The sequence below is a fragment of the Mus caroli genome, unplaced genomic scaffold (genome assembly GCF_978045245.1).
Source record: "Mus caroli unplaced genomic scaffold, Mus_caroli_1 scaffold_19, whole genome shotgun sequence".
In the NCBI taxonomy this organism is placed as follows: domain Eukaryota; kingdom Metazoa; phylum Chordata; class Mammalia; order Rodentia; family Muridae; genus Mus; species Mus caroli.
Genome location: NW_028227274.1, coordinates 45,295,302 through 45,306,526, shown reverse-complemented (window position 1 = coordinate 45,306,526; position 11,225 = coordinate 45,295,302). Strand labels below are relative to the sequence as shown.

The following is an 11,225-nucleotide window of genomic DNA, read 5'->3' as shown; positions in this document are numbered from 1 at the left end:
TCAGAGAGCCCAACAGAGATCGGTAGAACACTATGCCTGAGCACTGTACAATACACATTCCTCTCAGAAGCCCGGGAGCTTTCTCTAAAGTGCATCATATATGCGGATCCAGATATCAAAGGAACGAATGAGCAAACGGGTAAGGCGATCTTCCACTCTCTTTGACACTTGCTTTTAGAAAAGACGAAAGTGAAAGATGACCTAAAGGAATAGAGAGCCCACGGACAGGCAACTTCTAAGTTGAAAGACAATGTTTACATATTGATGGGGAGATGCAGAAAAGGGACTAAAATCAACTGGGCTGAATTTTGGAAAATGAATCAACATGGGAGAGAAAGGTTGTGAGAAATGCTTCCACCATGTAACAGATATGAGGAAAGGTAGCAAACATATCCCAATAAGTTGCACAGTAGGGCCTGCATAGTCCAGCCATGGCCAGCCTCGTGCAGCTGGATGACTAGCAGTCCCAATCTGACTACTGACACCCTGAAAGATTCCTGAACCCTTACTGGTCTTCAATCCACATTGGAAGGCTGAAGATGCATGGCAGCAGCAGCAACAGATGCATTCACCATCAAGAAGCAAAGACAGGCAGGCCAAGGGCACCGCTTTCTCCTCAAAGCTGTTCATATCTGGGTCAACTGTAGAAGCCACCCTCGAAGACCTGTATAAAGGTTTGTCTCTTAGTTACTTCTAGATCCCATCAGATTGACAGTCAAGATTAACCATTATGATCGTCATACAGCTGTCCAATGCAAGCGCAGAGAAGGATGAGCATAATTCAGGGCTGGCTAAAGAGAGTTAGGTGTTGACAGATCAGCCAAGAAACTGCAGAGGGGGAGGGGAAGAAGAGGAGAAAGGAGAGAGGGAGAGAAGAAGGAGGACGGGGAGGCGGAGGAGGAAGAAGAGGAGCAGAGACAGAGACTGAGTCCTGGAGGAAACAAGGTTTCAGGACATAGGCAGGCTGCATTGTCACAGTGGTTCCGTGAGGCTGCACATTAGAATTATCTGAGGAGGTTCAACAGACACCCAGGTCCAGGTTGAAAAACTTAAACCTTTGACACCTGACCATTTGCATCCTTTAAGGTGCTCCCTGGGCGTTCTAATAGCAAATGGATTTTGAAACCACAGATTTAAATAGAAAACAAGTTTGGTCAAGATGTGTGGGAAAGGGGCAGGTTTCTTATCCTCAAACTGGGCTCTCCAGGCTCCCCCAGTGTCAGAAGAGCCAGCTAACAGCCCTTTGGGGGTGGGGTGGGGGGGGTGTTGTTATTTTAAAGTGGCAGAGTTCCTCATCAAATGACTAGGTATGTTCTTTAAAGGCATGCAGGGTGAGCTTACCTTTTTAAGTCTTATTTCACACACATAACCTCCCCCCACCCCATTCCACCCCACCCCACACAAACCTTTTTAGGTAATCTGAGGGAAGTGTGGATATGGTCACGTAAGCATCTCTTGAAAGTCACTCCAGGTAGCTTCTAGCCCTGACCTAATTCTTGACAGGAAGCCACCTTACCTCGGGCCTCCGTCTGACCCCTGTAAAATGTGACCTCAGGACCCACGCGGACGATGACAGATACGTTTGCTAATGCTTACTAGGCAGTGAGTGTCCTAGATTCTCTGTTCACACCGGCTGGTCCACAGCATTCCTGAGACGCGAGTCAACGAGGAACCCCTGGGACAGGTAAGTCAACTGTGGCTCCAAAAAGATGTGATTTGCCCAGGATAACCCGGGTGGCCTCCTGAGACACTCCACCTCATGCCACTAAACAATAAAACTAGCTAAGTTTTTAAATTCTAACATTCTGTGATTCTTTACTCTTGTTGGCCTTTTCTCTTGACGATCAGGGTAAATTGCAGACTCTCAGAGCGTTGGAGGGGCAGAGATTTTTGTTGAAAAGTTAAATTTGGCTTTTGGGAGAGTCTGAGGCTGTGAAGGGGAAATGGCATCGTGAGGTTTCTAGGGTTGGCTCTTCTTCCTGGTTCCTGGAGCATCTTTTCTCTGGCAGGCGTATAAGTAGTATCACGTGGTCAGGACATCGGGCGCGTAATTGGATAGTGAGCCCTTAGGATCTAATAATTGCCAGGAAGATTCTGGGTGGTATTTCTTTACCGTCAAAAGTAAGTTCAAATTCTTTCCCTCTTGTATCCCACAATTTTAAATTAGGTAAATTTAATCTCTCTCCTCGTGGCTCGGTGTTACTACAAGTTAAACATGCAAGTATTAATATTGAAAATAATTACCCTTTAAACAATATCTGGAAACACGATGTGGGGCACTTCCAATATATCCATAAAGCAAACAAGACAGCTTAATTGTTTGTTTCTCCAAGGGAAGGAGCTAAACCGGAATTAATTTGGTTCTGTCTGTGAAACAATTCGTTTGCTCTGCCTAATTCTGCCAATTAAAGAACTTTTCCCAGACATAATTAGCATGTAAATCAGCGGTAGGTAGCGAAGAGGGAGCCTTGGCGACCAGCGCGGGGTGTAGATGCTGGACGAAGGACCGATTGCCCCTGAATCTGCCCATCCTTAGCCTAAATCTGGATGTTAGAGAAGTCTCCGCCAAGAAAACTTGTCCCACCAAACCCCAGGACTAGGAGGGCGACACATGGAGGCAGCCCTCACCCAAGCCTCCAAACCCGGAGCAAGCCAGCCATCTCCCATCCCCAATCTTCCAGAGTCGCGCCCAGAGCCGCAGGCGCTGCGCGCGCACCTAGGGCCGCGCCCCCAACCACCCGGGATCTATATCAGCTTTTGCTGGCCTGGGAAGGGTGGGGATAGCATCCCCTGCTGGTAGTTTTGGAGAACAGCAGGATTGATTTTCCAATTTAATCATTCTTCCCACCCTTTACCCAGGTGGTTTTGTTAGAGAAAAGAGAAAAAAAAAAAAAAAAAAAAAAAAAAAAAAAAAAAAAAAAAAAAAAAAAAAAAAAAAAAAGCCCGAGGGCGGAGGAGATGTTGAGGACGTTGCCACGCATTCGTTTTTCTTTCCTGAGCACTCACGAGCAGATTTTTGCACAAACAAGAATGAAAATCAGGGAACGTGGACTTAGTGGCAGCAGCCCCAAATTGGGGAATAGGTACAATTTCTAATAGGAAGCTTCTAAGCCAACCTGGGTCTGAGACTCTAGCGTTTCTCCGCTGACCTAACGTGCAGTAGAGATTGCTCCAGGAACTGCGTGGCCACCCGGCGTTACTTTCTTTGAAAGCTGTGGCCTCGGTGGGCACCATCTGCGAGACCTACTCTGGGAGCAGCAGCCTAGGCGCGCAGTTGCTTGCAGGGCGCAGGCGGCGCGGCCGGGAAAGCGCCGCGGCTGGGGGGAGGGGACTGTAGTGTGGCCTGACTAGTTGGCACAAGCCTGTAACTGCAAGACTTCTTTCCTATTGTAAGTCCAAGCAGCGGAGAGAGTCCGTGCCTGCCATTCTTCATGCTTCATAACAATAGAGCCTTGGAAATAGTTGCGATTTCCCTTTTCCAAGAAGCTGCCGGGTTCCTTTTGGTATTATTGTTCGAGTCTTATTTCTAAAGTTTACTCATTTCTAAGAACAATCCTCATTGCGGACTTTGAAACTAAGATAGTTTAAAACAGATCGCGGTCTTTAACCACGTTCTCAGCACAGTAGTTTATATGTTTATTTAGCGTTATGCTATGACCGACTGTGTGCACGAACTATTTTTAACCACATCGTCTTGTATCTAATTCATCTGGGTAGGGAGAGGGTCCATCACTTCCAGAACCAACCTCCTCATACAGTAATCAGAAATAGAAAGGTTCGCCGACTCTTTAAAACTTTTCCATTTAAGAAAATCGATGGAGAAACTCTTTCTTGTAACTCGCTCCTCACCAAGTCTATTTTTATTTATTTTTCTGATTTGGCAGGGCTCAGTAATGCTGTCTGGGATTTCTTTCCTTTTTCTTCTTTTCCCCCCACTTTGCTAGAGCAGCTGTGGGGGTGGGGAGACAGGGGCTGGGCTTCTCCTAGAGTCGCCCCCGCTGGGACCTCCCGGGTGCGCGCCCGGGGGAGGGGAATTGAAGTGATAGGAAGCCGGGCTGGCGACTCAGTCCAAAGCTCCACCTGCAGTCGCACGGCAGCAGGTCTCCTCTTCCTTTGGCTCGCTCACACTCTCTGCCTCCCTCTCCCTCCCTCGCGCACACACCACAGCTCTCCTTCGGGTCGGAGGAGACGCCAGCCCAGGGAGGCGGGGTTGCTGGAGGAGAGTCCGCTCTGCGCAATCCAGTCCGGGACTTGGCTCCGCCCGGAGCGTCGGCCTCTCCAGTGACACAGGAGTAGTGAGCCGCACGGGGTGAGGCTGCAGCCAACTCCGCTCCCCACGCACTCGGCTGCCTAGGCGCTCGGGACGCAGCACAGGCGCTTTTCCGCGGTGCCGACTGCCCGAGATGCCCGCCTAGGAGCGTGCGGCCGCGGCCAGCGTCGCCACACCCGGGACACTGCACTCGGGGTTGCAGAGCGGGCCAGAGCCCTGCACCTCTGCCTCAACCCCCCCCCCCACACCGCCCCCCGCCCTGAAATGACTAGTTAATGGGCGCTGGCACCGCCGAGGGGACTCAGAAGTGAATCCAAGTGGAATTTGGATTTGGAAAAAGAGTTTCTTGAGCATTTACCCTGGTCCTCGCTTGTTTTCTTCTTTTTCTGTTTTTTCCCCTTTTTTTCTTTTTCTTTTTTCAGTTATTTTATTTTACTTTTTATTTTTATTTTTTATTTTTGGTCTTCCTCTCACCTCCTCTTCTGTCATTGGAGATGAACACAGCTCGCTTGCATCCCAGAAAGTAATCGCCGTGACTGTTGCCCCCAAAGAGACAAGCACACATGTAGGAATGACAAAGGCTTGCGAAGGAAAGAGCGCAGCTCAAGGCCCAGAGAGATCTTCTCGATAATGGATTACTAAATGGGATACTCGCCGTGTCAGTCCGCTCCGAGCCGCGGCCGCCTGCCCGTCGATGCACCGAAAAGGTATGGCTCTGGCATCCCTGGCGCCCCACCTCCTGGATCCAGGCTTGGGTGAGGGTCCTGGGGTTACCCCGGGTGTGCTTTGTGGGCTTTGTAGTGCTTGTGTTTTATTTGGTCTCACGTTTCTGTCTTCCGAGCGTTGTCCCTTTCTGGGGGTGTAGCCCCGAGCCTTGCCTTCAGCTCTTTTCTGTCCTGAACCCCAGAGACCCCGGGCTCCATGTCAGGAGCTTCCTCACCCGCGTCGCGCACACCACCGGCGCCGCCCCGGACCGAGACCGAGAGGATGGCTGTCCTACCCTGTGGGGTGTGTGTGTGTGTGTGTGTGTGTGTGTGTATGACCGAGTCTAAGAGCTCACTCTTGGGCTAGTAGGGAGGAGAGCGGCCCTGGAGGGTGGGATTCTCTAAAGCGCCGGGTCCTGGTGTCGATTGCTGGGGAAGGGGAAAGGGAATGGGTTCTGCCCTCGAGGGCTAGAGAGGGTTTGGGAGTACAAGGTTGTTTGTGTCCAGCCACAGGTTTAGGCTCTGATGTGGGAGAAATGGTTGTGCGGAGACGGTGGAGAAGAGATGAGGATCTTTTGTTATCAGTGCGGGGTCTGGGCTGGGCTTGGTTGAGTGCGTGAAACTTGTAATGGCCCTGAGCATCTGCGCGCCCTGTCTCTTGGTGGGCTCCACTCTTCAGTCGCTGCTGGCACCAGAGGTTCCGGGCTTTGTTTGCTGGAGAAAGTGCCTAGGAACAGTGTCTTTATATGGCGCGGCGCCCCCGCCCTAGGTCCTGTCCCCTGCCTCAGCTCCCACTCGAGCAGGGCACCATTTGTCGCAGCTGCGTCTCTCTCAAGCACTGAGCTCTCCACGCTAGGGCTGGCCCCTGCTGCGTCCTCCTCCAAGACCTGTGCGGTCCCTCTCGAGAAAAGATGTACCCGGGGAGAGGGAAGGGTGGGGAGACCTGGTAAGAGATAGCTCTGGGCTTGCCACTCTGATGTAGGCTCTGCTGGGCTGCAGATTGTGGGTGTCCTGACTGCTTGCTGTGTCCTGGAGCTCTGCTTCTGTAGGGCTGTGGGGAGCCTGAAGCAAGCTGGACAATTCCTTCTTAGCGACCCTACTAGGAGGGTAGTGAGTGTCACTTCCCCCGAATGCCGCGTTTTACTCAACTCCCCACGGAGGGAGACAGTGTATGAAGCAGGATCTGAGGTCTCCCGCGGGCTGTATAGAGCCAGGCTGCTGTCCTGGTCCTGCGTGTGCCAGCGAGAGAAGCCGGACCCCGACATTTTTTCCCGCTCGCTCGCCGCTCCTTTCCCAGCGCCTCCTCCCCTTTACAGTGCAGGGTCCCTGTACCAGGCGCTTCTGGAAAGTTTCTGTGATAGCTTAAGACTCCTGGAAACACCAGCTGAGGGCTCAGCGTGGTCATTCTGACACCGAACGAATTGAGCTGACAACTGGGATGGGAGTAGGAGCTAGACGCCTGCTCACTGGAGAATGGTACCTCCTGACCCGACGCACTTGCTGGACCAGGGTCTCAAGCAACTGGAGTAGGGCCGGGGCGAGGAGGTGGGGGTGGGGTTGTTGGGACGAATTAAATTCACGATGCTAGTGTGACCACAAGTGGCGGACAGAAGCTACTGTGAGGGCGCGTGTGGACACTGGCTCTAGCTCGCTGGCTCACGAGTTTCTGGCTCCAAGTGCAGCATCCCGAACCCCCTGCGCCAGGCGCAAGGCATTGCGGCTCGCACATGCCCAGGGAGAGAGAAGCAGGGCCAGGTGTTCGTGGAGTGGAAGAAAGAGGAACGATTGGAGGCGCTGTCCTCCTAGCCTGGGCAAGCGTTTCCAGAGACGGCCTCCAGCCTGTGCAGAAGTGGGCAGAGCTGCGGACAATTCCGTCTCAGTCAGTGCAGAGCAATTGTGGCCGCCTTGAGTGTGGTGAGCAAGCCCAGCCACAGAGGGATCTCTCCCTCTTTACTCTGGATGAAAATGGAGTTACTACTGAATGGGATCCTTGAAAGGCTTAAAATACGGTTGAAACCTGGACGGACACACACACACACACACACACACACACACACAGACACACACAGTATTCACAACTTTTCTTGCCATTTAATTCAGTTGTAGTGTTCTATTAGTGGGTCTCAGAAAAGGCTATCGTTTAAGGACCCTCAGTTCTGGTTTTCTTGGGTTGGGCAGCCGAGTGCCTTTGCCTTGTTTTTCCTTAATCCTGGTGATTTGGGCCTTCCTTCCCCTGGCGGACTTATAATTTTGGCGTCAAATCCACCATCTGCTACTGTGATGGCAGGAGGTTAGTGGTTTCAGATACATTAATTCTTTATTTAGTTCCCTCCCCGCCCCCTGTAAAAGCGCCTGTACTGGATTTTTGAATGAAAATACCACAGTTTTTTTTTTTTTTCCTCTCCCTACCCGAACAGCTACCAGAAGTCAAAATAGCAAGCGTTTTGTATGGTTTATAAACTCCACGTTTAGTCTTCCACAATAAACTTTTATTAAACTACTCCAGGCACCAAAGGTAATTATTAACCTAACCTTAAATACAGTGGCAGATCTGTGTCTCCCTCTCCCAACCTAAACTGTCTGTTAAAATATAATTGCCCTGGCTGTTTGGATTTGGGTTACCTATTTCTGTTTATGTAGTAACTCTTTGACTCTCTGGTAACCTAGACTTTGCTTTCATACATTCTTGAATGAAGGAGTTTGCAAGGCAACCTAAGCAGGGAAGAAGGAGCAACAGATCTGAGACCTTGATTTTGTACCCGATTCTTTAGAGTCATCTTGCTGCAAAGAAGCATCCTATCTATTTCTGTTTGTTATTTACTGGGGTTGGGAGAGATAGTCTCCCTCAGGTGTTAACATTTTACAGCTGTGACCACTTAGCAATTGCCACATCCCCAAGAATGCATGCAGACTGCATATATGAATGTTTCAAAGCCATTTACCTTTGGAATCACCTCTTGAAGAGTATGTGTTGGATAAAATGTCCGGATTCAAATAGGGTAAAAATACATATGACCTTGTGTAGAACTCTCAAGAAAATGATGAATAAAGGGATGAATGGGCTTGTCACGCATGGTTCACTATTTTCATGTAGAGCAGGAGGGTTTTTCTTTTCCTGTCGTGAAGACAGTGCTTGCCTGTGAGTGATTATTACACAGTGATAATAAGGGTGACTCTCTGTACACAAATACACACCTCTCAATTTCTCTTCACATCTACTAGTGCTTTTGCTCTCATTTTAAAAGGGAGAACATTTGCATTTTGAGGAGGCATGTAACGTTGCACCAGTGAGGCTGAGCGTGTTACAGAAGGACGGCAAGAGTTACACAGGCTGTTACCATCGAATAAAAATAATGTGTCCCAATTTGAAGAACGTGTACTAAATTTACAGTAAGCACCCATGCTTGCAAAGTGAAGGGCAATTACACTTACAGACGAAATGGGGGGGGGTGCTTTTTTGTATAAGGAAGTTTGTATGTGACCTATACATTGTGGGCTTGTTCTTTTCAGAGTAGTATAAGAGGGGTGTGGATGGGCTGAAAGGACATTTTAGAACTAGTTGTGAGGGCTAGTGTACTCTTCCATCTAATTTGTTTACACAAAGGGAATCAGAGAACAAGCCAAACTAATTGAAATGCTTTAATTAGACACCTGCCATTTCACCTCCACAGCAAGTCTCTGTCTACACAGCCCCTCCCCGCCACACCCTCCCTCGGGTTAAGACGTTTCTGGTCCTCCTCCCAGTGTGGACGCGCTTTGCTTTGTTATTTAAGAACCATGTGTTATAGCACCTAGGTTCTTGCCAGAGGAAGGTGGAGCCGTGGAGCATCCTGCTGGGCCCTCCCCTAGCCCTGCCTCTTCTCCCAGGGTATCCTGGAGCCAAAGAGCTCTGAGATATTTTTATTTCAGAGTGAAGGCTTTTCTCATTTGCCTTAAAATGTACTGCAAGAGCAACTGAGCTATTCTCTCTGGCAACCACATGGCTGCCTCTTGGGGATATGGTAAGGTAGGGAAGGGAGGGAGGCATTTAATCCCTTTGAAATGGGCAAATAAGATGTCAGACCCACAAACCTCAAGGGAGAAGCGAGTTCAGGGCTACTTAGCATGGGACTATTGCAGAGCGGTAGATACACAAGGGCATCTTGCCTTGTGAAACAGGCGAGCTCTTGCAAAACATGTTTTATTAGAATAATTGTAATTGTACTCAGGAGGGTCACGTTATACTACCAGCACATCCATACCCGTATAACCTCTTCTTCCAGACCAGGATAGGAAATCCCTAGGGCACACTGGGTAGGTAGCTCTTCTTGGACCTTATAGGTCTCTCACGTCTAATGTGTTCAGAAAGCATTATTCTAGCTCATTCTACCCAAATTAGCTTACTCCATCACCTCCACTGTGGTAACTCCTTGAGTGGCTCAGGCCCCACAGCCTGTGTTCAACTCCTTCCCTTGTATCATAGGCCAGTTGCAGGGGCGTACGCCATCTTCAGGACGCATGCGCACTCTATCTGGGTCTGCCGCCTCCCTGGCCCTCATTCACATAGTCCTCCTCTGCTGGGCTATTGTGCAGCATTCCATTAGTTGCCCTGCTTCTGCTTTCGACTCCTATCACCTTCTCTCAATACAGCAGCTAAAACACAGCAAGAATGAAAAGTAAAGAAATTCCTAAGCCAGCTCAGCTAGCCTATCATTTTCTACCAAAAACTTAAGTTCTTCCCCTGGCACAGGACCTGCACTCTGCCCTCTCTGGGGCTTCCACTGCTCTTTGAGTTTACCTATACCTGCGGGCATGCGGCCCTGGAAGTCCTTCACGGGGTCTTTTTCCCCTTTTTCTTTAAAAAAGATCTATTTATTTAATGTATATGAATACACTATCGCTGTCTTCAGACACACCAGAAGAGGGCATCGGGTCCCATTACATATGGTTGTGAGCCATCATGTGGTTGCTGGGATTTGAACTCAGGACCTCTGGAAGAGCAGTCAGTGCTCTTTACCGCTGAGCCATCTCTCCAACCCTCACAAGGCTCTTTTGTACGTGCTTTTTGGGAGTTTGGGGCTTTTATTTGGGAAAATGGCCTGGGAATTGATTTCAGAAACCCTGATACTGCTTTGTTGGGGGCATCATGTCTGCATGATTTGTTCCTCCTACCCTACAGACCTCCACTCAGATACCACTTTCTCAGCAAAGCCTTTCCATGCATCTGACTTACTTGACCTCTGACTTCCTACCCTTATCTTCTAGACCACAATACCAAGAGGATGAGTATTATCTTTATGGTTTATGCACTTTATTATTGCCCCGCCTCCAAACAAAGAAAACCTGTCTGATCCATTACCCACTTTCCATGTTGTTTGTTGCATGAATAAAGAGGGCACCCTTTTTCTTTTTAAAGATTTATTTATTTTTATTGGAATGAGTACACTGTAGCTGTCTGTCTTCAGTCACAGCAGAAGAGGGCATTGGATCCCATTACAGATGGTTGTGAGCCACCACGTGGTTGCTGGGATTTGAACTCAGGACCTCTGGAAGAGCAGTCAGGGCTCTTTACCGCTGAGCCATCTCTGCAGCCCAAGAGGCCATCTTTTTGTAAATAAGTAGTCTAGGTATCATCTTGTTTTCTGCCTCGTTTTCATTCTGTCTCATGTGAGATGCTTCCTTCCTGCATCCCTGACTGTGCATCTGCTGGCTTCCTTGTACACAGGCACGATTTCTCCTCTCCTGTTAGTGGAATAGTCACAGTGTGTTGTTTTCCCAGCCTTGATAATGGATTAGTCTTTTCCTTCCCACAGGCTCACCCAGTCCCCTTCTAGGGCCAAGAGCACACATCTGTTAGACACCTGGTTCTAGCCAGAGGAGGTCTGAACTAGGGAAAATCAACTTGACAAGAAATGGAGCTAAGAAGTAGCCAGCACTTATGGGGACTGAGCTATTGACTCTGGTCTCATTTGCTCTGCATTCTAATCACTGACTACTGAACCGTTTTCTTCCCCCCAATAATTTTTTCTGGTTTTTTTTTGGGGGGAGGGGTGTGATATGCCTCTTAACCTTTGTCTTTGCCCTTTGCCAGAACAACTGTTAAAGAACATACTGGAAGACTTGCTCTCCCTCTCCCGACTCTTATTTCTTGGATGAGACACGTTACTTCCCTGAAGGTGCATTATGTTAGACGAGTTCCATGACTTGTGAGCCTCCTCTCTCCACCTTGTAGGATTGCAGATAGAATGATATGAAATAATATGAAACGTGAC

At 49.1% G+C, this 11,225-nt stretch overlaps 1 protein-coding gene across 3 annotated transcripts in view; it reads left to right on the top strand.

Moving 5' to 3' along the window:
* The first annotated feature begins 4,280 nt into the window (after positions 1-4,280).
* Sema6a (semaphorin 6A) overlaps positions 4,281-11,225 on the top strand; it is a 121,698-nt gene continuing 114,753 nt past the window's right edge. For 2 of the 3 annotated variants that reach the window (XM_021150344.3, XM_021150341.3), the window contains exon 1: positions 4,281-4,977. The gene's annotated coding sequence lies outside the window, so the exon portion shown is untranslated. The remainder of the gene's footprint in view (positions 4,978-11,225) is intronic. The other variant, XM_021150342.3, reaches the window with a different exon arrangement.